This window comes from Phyllobates terribilis, unplaced genomic scaffold, assembly GCF_046119375.1.
Source record: "Phyllobates terribilis strain yellow unplaced genomic scaffold, ASM4611937v1 Scaffold_11__3_contigs__length_659146591, whole genome shotgun sequence".
Lineage (NCBI taxonomy): Eukaryota > Metazoa > Chordata > Amphibia > Anura > Dendrobatidae > Phyllobates > Phyllobates terribilis.
In genome coordinates this window covers 231,567,587-231,580,463 of record NW_027362771.1, presented here as the reverse complement: position 1 = coordinate 231,580,463, position 12,877 = coordinate 231,567,587, and positions in this window count along the sequence as shown.

Sequence of the window (12,877 nt, the reverse complement as noted above, 5' to 3'; positions counted from 1 at the left end):
GGTATAATTTTATTAGGGTACTAGGACCTCTACAGCCATACCTCTAGCTTCAGTAGTAAAATTGTACTGACAAGCTCCCTTTAAGATAATTCTTTTGGAAAACCATAGTTTTTTCGCATGGCATATATTAATGCTCATCATGCCTTTATTTCCAAAATATCATAAAACAGAGGAGCAATAGGAGCGGTTCTTCAACTGGACTACAACCATTTAGCCTTAGTTGTATATGCCAAATTATATTTTTTATTCGGAATATTAGAATCAGGCATCCAACTATACAGGGATCTTCCACTGCAATGATATTGATGACCTATCATTAGGACCCTGCACTACCCTGCAGTGGCCACTAAACAGTTGAGAGAGCTGTGCTGTACTGCTCCGCAACTGATACATCTGGCCGCCACCAAAGCTGACGACAACTAATTGGACCCTCTTCTATTTGATATTGTTAACATCTTACAAAATTGATCATCAATATCATTGTAGTGACACAACCCTTTAATTGCCAAAAAATATAAAGTCTGGTAATGTAGTATACGGTGACACTTTAAAGGGGTTGTCCAGTCAAAATCGATAATTCTGCAGTCACTCTGTGTGACTGCAGACTTATGAATCCTACCAGCACAGGCACTGTGTGATGCAGGAATTTACAAATCTCAGACCCGGGACTGGAGGGTATGTATGAGTTATACTACATACCCCTGGCCAGTGGGCACGGCCTCGCTCTCCATACACTTGTATTGAGCGAGGCAGCACCCTCTATTCGGACATGCCCACTGGCCATCCGCGTCACTAGACGGAGCCCGGCCTCGGCTCTATACAAGTGTATGGAGCAAGGCTGCACCCATGGGCCAGGAGTATGTATAACTCATACATAGCCTCCATTACTTGGTCTGAAACCGGTGAATCCCTGCAGCGCACAGTCCATGCGCTGGAGAGATTCATAAGTCTGCAGTCACACAGAGTGACTGCAGAATTATCGATTTTGACCGGACAACCCCTTTAAGTCTTCAGAGAGTGAACAGCTCCAATATGGATCTAGTACTTTCCCATAAAAAGGGAGAGGATAGAGAATTGAAGGTATATAATATAATAAGAGACCTTTGTTGCACACTGTATAAATGTTTAGAAAGTAGTATACTTGAAACAAGATTAATATTAGTAGAAATAGATAATAGAATTTAGGATAAATGTAGTGTAGGTATATTCAGCGTCTGTAGACAAGATGTGACATCTGGATCCCCAGCGGTTCTGCCCAACTTAACGTGTGTTCATACTGAGTTTTTTGTTGGTTTTCAGAGCAGAAACTCTCCGTCTCTCCACTCCTTGTGGTACTCGAAGAGTTTCTGCTCCAAAAACTCAGCAAAAAACCTCAGTGTGAGCACACCCTTAGATTCCCGTTGGGTTTATTAGTTTTTATTTTTGGTTCAATAAAAATGTGGGGGTTTAATGGGTTGTGCACTGCTAATATACTTTTTAAAAATGGACCCATGGTGGCTGCTGATTAGCTGGATGTTAGGAGACAAGAAGGGACAGCACAGTACAGTACAGAGGTGTGATGGGGATTTAGTAAAAAAATTTTTTTTTTTATTTCAGCATCACCATGAGCCTAATTTTTAAATGATGATTAGGAGAGGACAACCCTTTTAGGGTGATGTTATTGTGAGATAAATGCTAAAATTCAATCATCAAGCCAATTTTATATTTTTCAGACAATATTTTTCTAAATAGTTTGTATGCAAGATTAGCAGATAAATACCCTACATGTATGGCTGTTTATTTGTGCTCAATTCACATTTCTATCATGTTTCCATAGCTTCATAACCTTGACACGGTCGACCAGGTGTGAATGAATACAAATTCCTTTATGCTGTAGTCACAGAACTCACCAGGGACATTTCATCTGATCATATGTATGGCGTTTGAGTTCAGAACTCGCAGCGTAGCATTTTGTAAGCATTTTAAGCAGATTGTAATTTATTAAGGCCTTGCCTCATTTATTTAGCAGTATTTCTGTTATCCATTTTAAGGTGTTTATCAAAAAGCATTTTGTTGACACTGTTGCCAATACTAATATAATTTACTAGTGGGGCAGTGACTGTTAGGACTGTATCTATTGTATATATGTATCTATCTGTCTATCATCCTATCTATTATCTATATATTATATGTTTTCTATCCAGTTTCTTTGTATCTATTTTTATCTTTATATCTTTACTAGCTATTGAACCCGTTCTACTCCCGGGTGGCGAGCATTTTTATTGGTATATAGTCTCCCATGCTGGTATGTGTGGTATGTGCTGCCCCCCTCCTGGTATTTGTGCTGCCCCCATCCTGTCCCCACCATCCTATCCTGGTATGCATGGCACCCCTCATCCCTATTCTGGTATGCATGGCACCCCTCATCCCCAATCCCGGTATGCATGGCACCCCTCATCCCCTATCCCTGTATGCATGGCACCCCTCACCCCCAATCCTGGTATGCGTGGCACCCCACATCCCCAATCCTGGTATGCATGGCACCCCTCATCCCTATCCTGGTATGCATGGTACCCCATCCCTCATTCCTATCCTGGTATGCATGGTACCCCTCCCTCATCCCCATACTGGTATGCATGACCCCTCCTCCGAATCCTGGTAGCATGGCACTCCTCATCCCTATCCCGGTATGCATGGCCCCTCATCCGAATCCCGGTATGCATGGCACCCCTCATCCCCAATCCTGGTATGCATGGCACCCCTCCTCCCTATCCTGGTATGCATGGTACCCCATTCCTCATTCCTATCCTGGTATGTATGGTACCCCTCCCTCATCCCCATACTGGTATGCATGGCCCCTCATCCGAATCCTGGTAGTATGGCACTCCTCATCCCTATCCCGGTATGTATGGCCCCTCATCCGAATCATGGTATGCATGGCACCCCTCATCCCCAATCCCGGTATGCGTGGCACCCCACATCCCCAATCCTGGTATGCATGGCACCCCTCCTCCCTATCCTGGTATGCATGGTACCCCATTCCTCATCCCTATCCTGGTATGTATGGTACCCCTCCCTCATCCCCATACTGGTATGCATGGCCCCTCATCCGAATCCTGGTAGCATGGCACTCCTCATCCCTATCCCGGTATGTATGGCCCCTCATCCGAATCCTGGTATGCATGGCACCCCTCATCCCCAATCCCGGTATGCATGGCACCCCTCATCCCAAAACCCGGTATGCGTGGCACCCCTCATCCCCAATCCCGGTATGCGTGGCACTCCTCATCCCCAATCCCGGTATGCGTGGCTCCCCTCATCCCCATTCCCGGTATGCGTGGCCCCCCTCATCCCCATTCCCGGTATGCGTGGCTCCCCTCATCCCCAATTCTGGTATGCGTGGCTCCCCTCATCCCCAATCCTGGTATGCGTGGCTCCCCTCATCCCCAATCCTGGTATGCGATGTACCCCTCACCCCCCAATCCTGGTATGCGTGGTACCCCTCACCCCCCAATTCTGGTATGCGTGGTACCCCTCACCCCACAATCCTGGTATATGCATGGTCCCCTCACCCCACAATCCTGATATGTGTGGACCCCTCTTCCGTTTCACACTGTACACACATACAAAAAAAATAAACAGTTATACTCACCTTTCTTCTCTGTACTCCAGTGCTGCAGCGTCCTGTTCTGCCGGAGGCCGGGGGAGGAGAGCGGCGCCGGAGCACCGCGCTGTCCGGCGCCATTTTGCTGAAGACACACTGTAAATGTGTCTTCAGTAATATGGCGAAGGATAGCGCTATGCGCATGCGCCGATCCGATGCCTCACTCCTGCCCCGGTCTCCGGCCAGAAGAGAGGCGCCGCCGGAACGCTCCTCCCGGTCAGGTAAGTATGTAAGTATGGCGCTGGAGATCGCGGTATGCGTTCAGTGTCTACGCATACCGCGATCTCCGGCGCCATACACCTCCTCTTACCTGTAACGGCTGGATGCCTGCTTCTGTCTGGAGCCAGACTGCGCGTCACGCATGCGCAGTCTATCGAGGCTTCAGACAGAGGTACGCATCCCCGGTTATATTATAGATACCATGTTTGGTGTTTTTCTCCACTTTATGTGGACCATTCATTGATGTAATTACATCAGTTGGAAAAAAAAGTAGTAATTTTTATTGTCTAAATAACTTTTCCGTATGTGTGGGCAATAGCATTGTGCAACTTGAGTGTAATTGATTTACGTAATGTTTTGCCACTTTTCTTCCTTGGAACAACAGCTGCTGTCTATCAGTGTCATGGGCTGTGCATCCAACCATTCTGTGCTGCTTTGTTGATAACAATATGTGTACTTTGACACCTCATACATGATTTTTATAGGTCAGACTTACCACTGCACTCCCCATGCAAGTGTGCTGGCCATCTTTGAAGCAGGAGGAACAGAACGCTGATATGACCAGAGAACGGATGGCACCAGGTAGGGTCATTAAACAGTGAATTGTATAGCAGTTGGAGGGTCATTTTAAGGATTAAAGAGTTTGTAATACTGTATTAAAAGGGGTTGCATGCTTTTTGCTCAAAAATTTGCTACTTTTTGCACCAAATCTTTTCTAAACAGTGGTAGGTAGCAAGGAGGATGGTGGCTCAACCACAGCACAACTAATTTACTTACATGTATGAGAGAGAGAGAGCTGGTGCAGTTTGTAGCTGAACTCTACGCCAGCCATAAACTGGGAGAAATTTCATTTTCTAACACATCCCAACCTGAATTTACAAGATTAATAAATTAACTGCCCTTACTTTTTTATTTTTTTTTATTTCAGTGCCTCACAATAATGACTTTTGGGGATACAAAGCAGATGCCATGCCAAATATGATGCACACATTCCTTTTGGTTCAAAACTGGTAAAGAAAACACCAGTGTTGATAAATTTCCCGAAGGATGTTTTACTCCGGGAATCCTTCGTGATCAGCTTTAATCTGCAAGGGAACCCAGGAACAGGTGTTCAAAAACTCTGCAGCACAGCATGGTGCAGCACCTACAAACCCAAAGTAATGAGCCGGATCTTAAGTTGGTGTACTTGCAAAGTGTAAGAGCACGTTCACACTGTTGGCATTTTATGTTTTTTTTTTTAATCAAAATAGTGTTATCTAAGTGTCCTATGGTATTTACATCTACTATTACTATTTGCTTACTATAGGGTATATGCTCACTTTGTTTTTTTTCTTGGGTTTTGTCTGTGAAATAGCCACAGTGTGAATGTGCTTTTACACATTGCACGTATACCAATTTATGTGGCTGCTCGTTTCTTTGGTTTTGCTGTAGTTTCTTGTACTTTGCTCAAACAATGGACCCCTGTCCTGCTCTGCCCTTATTCACATTGAGGTCTGCTGACACAAGGTAAGGTTTTAAAACTAGAGACGAGATAGGAAAATTTTAAATGGGTATACCTTGTCGCGGTGGGATGGCTTTTACACTTTTTAATCAAAATAGTGTAAGTAATAATAGTGTAAATAAATAACTAAGTATCCTATGTTATTTACTTGTACCATTATTATTTGCTTATTTACTTACTATAGGGTATATGCTCATTTTGTTTTGTTTTTTGGTTTTGGCACAGCAACTAAACAAGTTTGTGTTATTAATAGTCTTATCTGATGTTGGTCAAGGGCAACATTTGCATGGAGTCCTTAGGTTCTCTTCTCAGTTTCCTTGCATTCTTCAAAACCATATTGATAAGTTTATTATATTCTTATGAAACTGGCCCCATTGGGACAAGGACGGAGATCAGATTGTGAGCTCCATTGGGGACAGGGACTGGGATGAATGGTAACAGTGTTGGCAATTATGTTGGCACTAGGTATAGTACATAAATAAATTGAGACATGCTTAATGGAGACAAACAGTGTAAGATGTTGTGAACAGAAATATGGTGTTGGAGGCCAAGATAGAAAAGTTGTAATTACAAAGACTCTTTTCTTTAGTCGACTTTACTTTTAACTGAGTAATTATTACATGTTTTTATTTCATGCCAACTCCATGCAAATATTGCTTTTGGTCAAATCTGAACCCAAGTTTATATGGAACTTTCAGCAGAACTGACGGCTATTTACTGCCAGAAGAGGTGTACCCATTTACATGTAATTACTGTAATTCCCTTATATTTTCCACCGTTTGCATTAGGACACTCTTCATACTAAGTGATGACTTTGATGCTCTCAATAAAACTGCTTTTATCAATATACAGTACTCTTTATTGATCTCTGACCTAACACTTGACTTGGGTAATCTTGATTTTTGAAAACGGCTGACCAAAAAACTTTTTTGGGAAGCGCTATTATCTTTAATGTGCTCACCTAGAAGACAATGCATTTTCTTTAAAGGGGTCATTTGCTCAAGAAGGCCTTGGATGTTAGTTTGCCTATTCACTTCAATGGGTATTGGAAATTTGTATTCACTCTTGGAGGAGATGTCCAAGTTCTCTATCTGAAATATGTAGTAGCAGGACGCCTGATCCCCAACTCCCTAAAGATATTGGCTTAGAAACACCATTTTCAAAGTCAAATTACTAATTAGTATTTTCAGTAAGCCTTATTTTTTTTTTCGAATGTAAAAACACAGACCATTGTTCATCGGTATTTTGGATCTAAGTTACATCAGTGTTTGGTCACTGTGTCAATGTTTACCTTACGTGTTACATCAATGATTTTCACTGATAAAAAAAGAAATAAATAAAGACATTACAAAGCTTCTCCAATCCATAACGATGTTGATCCCCGACAGCACACAAAAGGCACAATGACTCCATCTGTGTGCGGTCCATGATTTTCACGGAGTCTTAGATTTGTAGGGTTAATTTACATTTGCGACTTATATCAAAAAATGGAAATGTCGCCGTGAATTTTTGTGGACCACTCGACACAGATAAAATAAAAAATTGACTCAGGGATGTGAGAATGAGTCCTAAATCAAACTGCAGGTCAGCTATAAAGACTGTCTCCTAGTTGAGAGGGCCTAACACATCTATGCATCATTTGAGCACCCTCCCCCATTGATTTGAAAGGGTAATTGTGTAGTGCTAAATTATGAATATTAAATATTATATAAGATTTTTTTTTATATAACTTATAAGACTTTTTTTTATAGCAAAAGAAAATACACTGTAAATAGCAATCCATAAGCTGCTGGAACTGAACCTAGATCTGTCCTGATATTGTGCAACTATTTTGTTCTGGAGTGAGTCTATGATTTTTATCATTGCACACAATTATTTGTTTTATGTTCTTTCATTTTACGAAATGTATTTTGTTGATATTTGGTGTATTTATCTGGAATTGTAATCAGAAAGAAGAGATAGCATGCATACCACAGCCGGAAACATACAAGGGTTGAATGACTTTAAGATTGAGAAGAATTTGGGTAAATATTACAACAAATGTTTCATGACCTTCAGAAAATTGATATAAAGCAATTTATACTACATATTTCCATGTAAAAATAGTCTCAAATGTTCTGGTTTATATACTGCTCACTAAAGCAGACTGAAGAGTAGGCTGACAGTTCACGTTTCTATAGCTCACTTATGACTATGCCTTATAGACTAGGAAAGAGGAGCAGTGTCATCTCCTTATCATTAAAGTCGACCCGTCAGTTTAGGGAAGAGGGGGTGGGGAGAAGCCAATGAGGACCTGCCACATATTACACATATTAGTCATCTGAGACTCATGGTCTATCGGCCGACTTCTCAAAGTATGTGTTGTCTGAAATGCCGCAGAATTTCAGATTAAGACATGCATAGTTGCAATGCAATGGCAGCCAGGGTTTGATTCATTCTGTACGTAATTTGGGTAGCTTGAATCTTTTTTCAGGTTTCCTTTAAGCTACCACCTCTGGTACAACAAAGGTTATTACAATAATATAGCACACTTATATACACCACTTAATATGTTTCATGCTTTGTTGGGGGAAAATAAGGAGGAAAATAGCCCTTAATGCAGAGTTAACCTTGCCATCAAAACGATGTACACAAGGAGAATGAGATAGATTTACTGGATGCATTTGGTATTTGTCTTTATAAATAGATGTCACTCACAACACAAGATGTGAACAGAGCAATATATTTTATAAAGAAGTAGTATTCTGTAGTTGTATTGTGAATACAAAAACAATCATAAGGCACTAATCGTGCCAGATTTGGTAGGTCAATCTTAGCAAAAGAGAAATACCAATACACAGTATCATCACAAGTGTACATTGGTTAACAGCATGTAAAATATTACCAGTGTAGTAACTCAGATTTAGGGTAATGACATAATCATGTGGAATAGTTGGAAAGAAGAGAGAAAGAAGAAGAAAGGAGAACAGGACCATAAACACAAAGACACACAAAGAAAAGAGGGAGGAGGAAGGGAAGTACAGGAGAGAGGGAAGGAAGGACAGCAGAGCGGCTCGAAGAGTACGGATCGAGTTTTCCCCGATAAGATCGAGGTCAGTACAGGATCCAAACTCCAGTCAATAAAACCAGGATATGTATAATCGATCATAGGAGTTATTAATCCTGGACGTAAGTTCCTCCATTAGCATGACCTCATTTATTTTGGAAAACCAGAGGGAGATAGTTGGAGTGATATTTTTTTTTCCATAACTGAGGAACTTACACTCTATCAGATGCAATTAGGTGTCTCAATATCAAATTTTGTAAGTTTTTAAAGAGATGTCACTGTAATAGTTTAGAGCCAGATCCAGGTCTGAGATGAGATCTGTGATTTTACATATCACTTGTACTTTTTCCCAGAAAGGGGAGAGAAGTTGGCAAGACCAAAAATATGTAATACATCAACCTCCTCCATCCTGCATCTTCTACACATGGGACTGGCATTTGGGAATATAGAATGTAGGTGAGTTGGGACCCGATACCACTTAGATAGCAATTCATAGCCAGCCTCATGGAATCGAGAGCTGATGGATGATTTATGTGTTAGGGTGAATACACGTCTCCACTGATCCTTTGTCAGGGTATGGCCCAGATCGCCCTACCATTGGGTCTGAAAAATGGTTTTAGGCCGGCTCCAGGGGGTCAATCACTAGGGAATATGAGAAAGACAATGTATGTCTCAAAGGACCTGTGTCGAGCAATCATCTTCAAAAGTAATTTTCTCATTTTTATAAACAGCTCTAAGTGGGAGTGAGTGAAGAAAGTGAGAGAGCTGACAAATTCTTCAGAATCCCAAGGGGAAGGAAGCAGAGAGGCCCTGAAGATGTTCCTTTGATGGCCATATATTTCCAACTTCAAAATACACTCTAAAACAATCACTGTTTAAACAGGAGTGGAAAAAAGTGGATAGGGTACATGGAGGAGTATTGTAGTAGGATTGTTGCAGCATGCTGTTCCCGATTTCAGGTGAGAAAAAAATCGCAGATGAGATGTCACTCATTGATTAACATTGGTCCGAGTGCAATCTGATTTTTCATCGGATTTCACTTGTCCGTTTTTCTTGCAGATGAGTATGAGCCCAAAGAGGGAAAACCAGACTCCTTAATGTATGTTTGGATGTGTGATTTAAAGTCAACATTTTATGTAGCAGGGATACTTGAGTCCATTGAATGCAGAGAGGAGTAGAAGGTTTTAAACGTATCAGCAATGTCAGGTAGAAGATGTTTGCGTCTTTGTGACTGATTCATGATAGAATGGGTATATGTATTAGCTCTTTGTGTTCTGAGAGCTCAGGCCAAAGACTTACCACTTTTATTACCATGTTCATAGTAATAACAATGGCATTTATAGAGATCAGCTTTTGCTTTGTGCAAGAGTAATGAACGCAGGGATTCACGTTTAACTATCAAAGACTTTCTTATGTCGTCAGATGATGTGACCTTTCTAGGTCTCTAATCTCCTCTCCTGAGTGCATTCACATTTTTTACAGGCCCCATGCTTAATAAGGACTTTCTTAATCACACACTTGTGCCTCCCACACAATACTGAGATCTGCTTCCTCAACAGAGTTTACCGGGAAATATGTGTCAAGAGATTCTTGTAAATCGGTCCTCATGACTGGATCATTGAGAAGAGGCGAGTTCAAATGCCAGTGATTCTAAAAGCCAGAAGAGCCACTGAGACATGGGATCTGAGAAAAAGATATTGTCTTTATTGGCCCTTTGGAGCAAAGAAATGTCTTGATGTTTTTACAAGAAACAATCAATTCTTGTATAGATATCATGAGAGTTAGAATAGAAATAGTCCTTGTCCCTTGGTGAACTTGTAGACATTTCAGTAAACGTCATTTTGTGGGGTATACTGAAATAGACCCTTGGATTTGTCAATAGAAGGGTCAAAGGCTGTATTAAAGTCTCCCCCTAAAATCAGTATAACCTATGCAAATATCGCCAGTTGATAGGTAAAAAGTGCTTTGTCCTGTCCTGAGTTGGGTAGGTACAGGGAAGAAAAAATGACTTTATTAGAAGCAATGAGACCTTTGACCATTAGCAGACGGTCCTCTCCATCAGTGAGAGACTCAGTAAACACCCATGAAACCGAGAGTAAAATGAGTATGCACTAACCTATGGATTTGGAATAAGGAGAGAGGCTGGGGTAGACCATGGGGAACCTGTAATTAGAGATCTTGTAAAGTTTGTTTTGGCAAAAATGGGTTTCTTGCAAAAAAAGAGACATCCATCTTCATCTTGTAGAGGAGATTCAGTAAAATGGACCTTTCTTTGAGGCTGTGTAAACCTTTAACTTTTAAGGAGCCCACTGTGATGATCCCCCCTCCTTTCACAATGATCTTGGCACACACTCATTAGATGCTTCAGTATAAAAGACAAGGTCAGTGTCAGTCTACTGCGGCTAATGTTCATGTAAATTTTTCTGAAACAACAGGAAGTAAAAGTCTAGAAAATTCCCACTCGCCAATGTGAAAATTGCAAGAATTCGATTTTTATTTTAAAACAAATTGTGATACAGAAAAAAAATTGCCAACCAATTTAAAAAAAATACATTTAGCACAATTTTTTTTTTAAACAATAGGTCATTTTATGATTAAATATTCCCTTTAATATCATGCAAAAGAGCCAGTTACAGAATTATCTTATCCTATTAAATTTCCTCTTGGCTATGACTTTTGCTGCATGTTATTAATCACATTTCAATTCTTACATGATTAATACATATTTTATATTATTTACATTTTCTTTTGAGCATCAGAACAAAATAAATTAATATTTTATTTACCGTAGTACTATGAGCCTTATACTATTTTTAGCTTATTCCGTTTTACCATGTTTTCCTTTCTTGTACCCAGTAATGACCATAAGATGTCCTTTGACCATGTTTCTGTGTAACGACATCTGGAATATATTTTTCTCTGGCTCCTAAATGCATGATTATTTTGAAAAACTATGCTGCTAGCAAAATGCTTTCTTAGCACTGTGAAACATTTTGTATCACATAGGGGCACATATATTTACCATATTCTACGTAAATCTAGGGCAAGTGATACCTCCAGCTACTCATTGGAATAAAGGACATACTATATAGCATTTCAATATGGGGCAGCCGCAAAGCTAAGATATTCATTTTTTATGGGTTAATAGTAAGTTCTAATGGAGGATATATGCACCATATTTTTTGTCAAAACACACACTTTTTTATTATTTACTGGGATAAAATAATATTTAAATTACATTCTATTTAGCTTCTAATTTTGAAGTGAAAGATAATTCTTGATTATGGGTGCTTTTTAGAGATCGATCCGCAGAGGATCGAGTTTGAGTGGAATTTCACACGAATTCAAACATTTTGAGATTTGATTTGTGGTTATTCACAAAAAAACCCCTAAAAATAAAAACTTGCCGGGCATCATTTTCCTCACTGTGGAAGCATGAGAAACCAGGCTAATATCATTCTGTGTTGCTGCATGGGCTTCCCCATGATGCCCTACAGCTATGACATCTTACAGATTATCAAACCTTGGGCCATCACAGATCAGAAGGCTCCCAGTGGAGAACAGTTTATGTGACAGAGTCATTTCCATCTCCAGAGTCACTAGGTATGTCTTTCTCTTCCATGAAGAAGTTCTTATCATCAGCAGTGTCCCCTCTCTATTGCCTGTAGGGTGTAATCTCTTATAGTCAGCAGTGGCACCTCTCTCTTGCCTGTAGAGTATAAGCTCTTATAGTTAGCAGTGTCCCCTCTCTATTGCCTGTAGGGTGTAATCTCTTTATAGTCAGCAGTGGCCCCTCTCTCTTGCCTGTAGAGTGTAAGCTCTTATAGTCAGCAGAGGCTCTCTCTCTTTGTCTTCTGTAGATTGTAAGCTCTTATGGTCAGCACAGTCTTCTCTCTTTCTCTTGCCTGCAGAGTGTAAGCTCTTATGGTCAGCAGAGTCTTCTCTGCCTCTCTTGCCTGTAGAGTGTAAGCTCTTATGGTCAGCAGAGTCTTCTCTCCCTCTCTTGCCTGTAGAGTGTAAGCTCTTATGGTCAGCAGAGTCTTCTCTCCCTCTCTTGCCTATACAGTGTAAGCTCTTATGGTCATCAGATTCTTCTATCCCTCTCTTGCCTGTAGAGTGTAAGCTCTTATGGTCAGCAGAGTCTTCTCTCCCTCTCTTGCCTGTAGAGTGTAAGCTCTTATGGTCAGCAGAGTCTTCTCTGTTTCTCTTGCCTGCAGAGTGTAAGCTCTTATGGTCAGCAGAGTCTTCTCTCCCTCTCTTGCCTGTAGAGTGTAAGCTCTTATGGTCAGCAGAGTCTTCTCTCCCTCTCTTGCCTGTAGAGTGTAAGCTCTTATGGTCAGCAGAGTCTTCTCTCCCTCTCTTGCCTGTAGAGTGTAAGCTCTTATGGTCAGCAGAGTCTTCTCTCCCTCTCTTGCCTATAGAGTGTTAGCTCTTATGGTCAGCAGATTCTTCTATCCCTCTCTTGCCT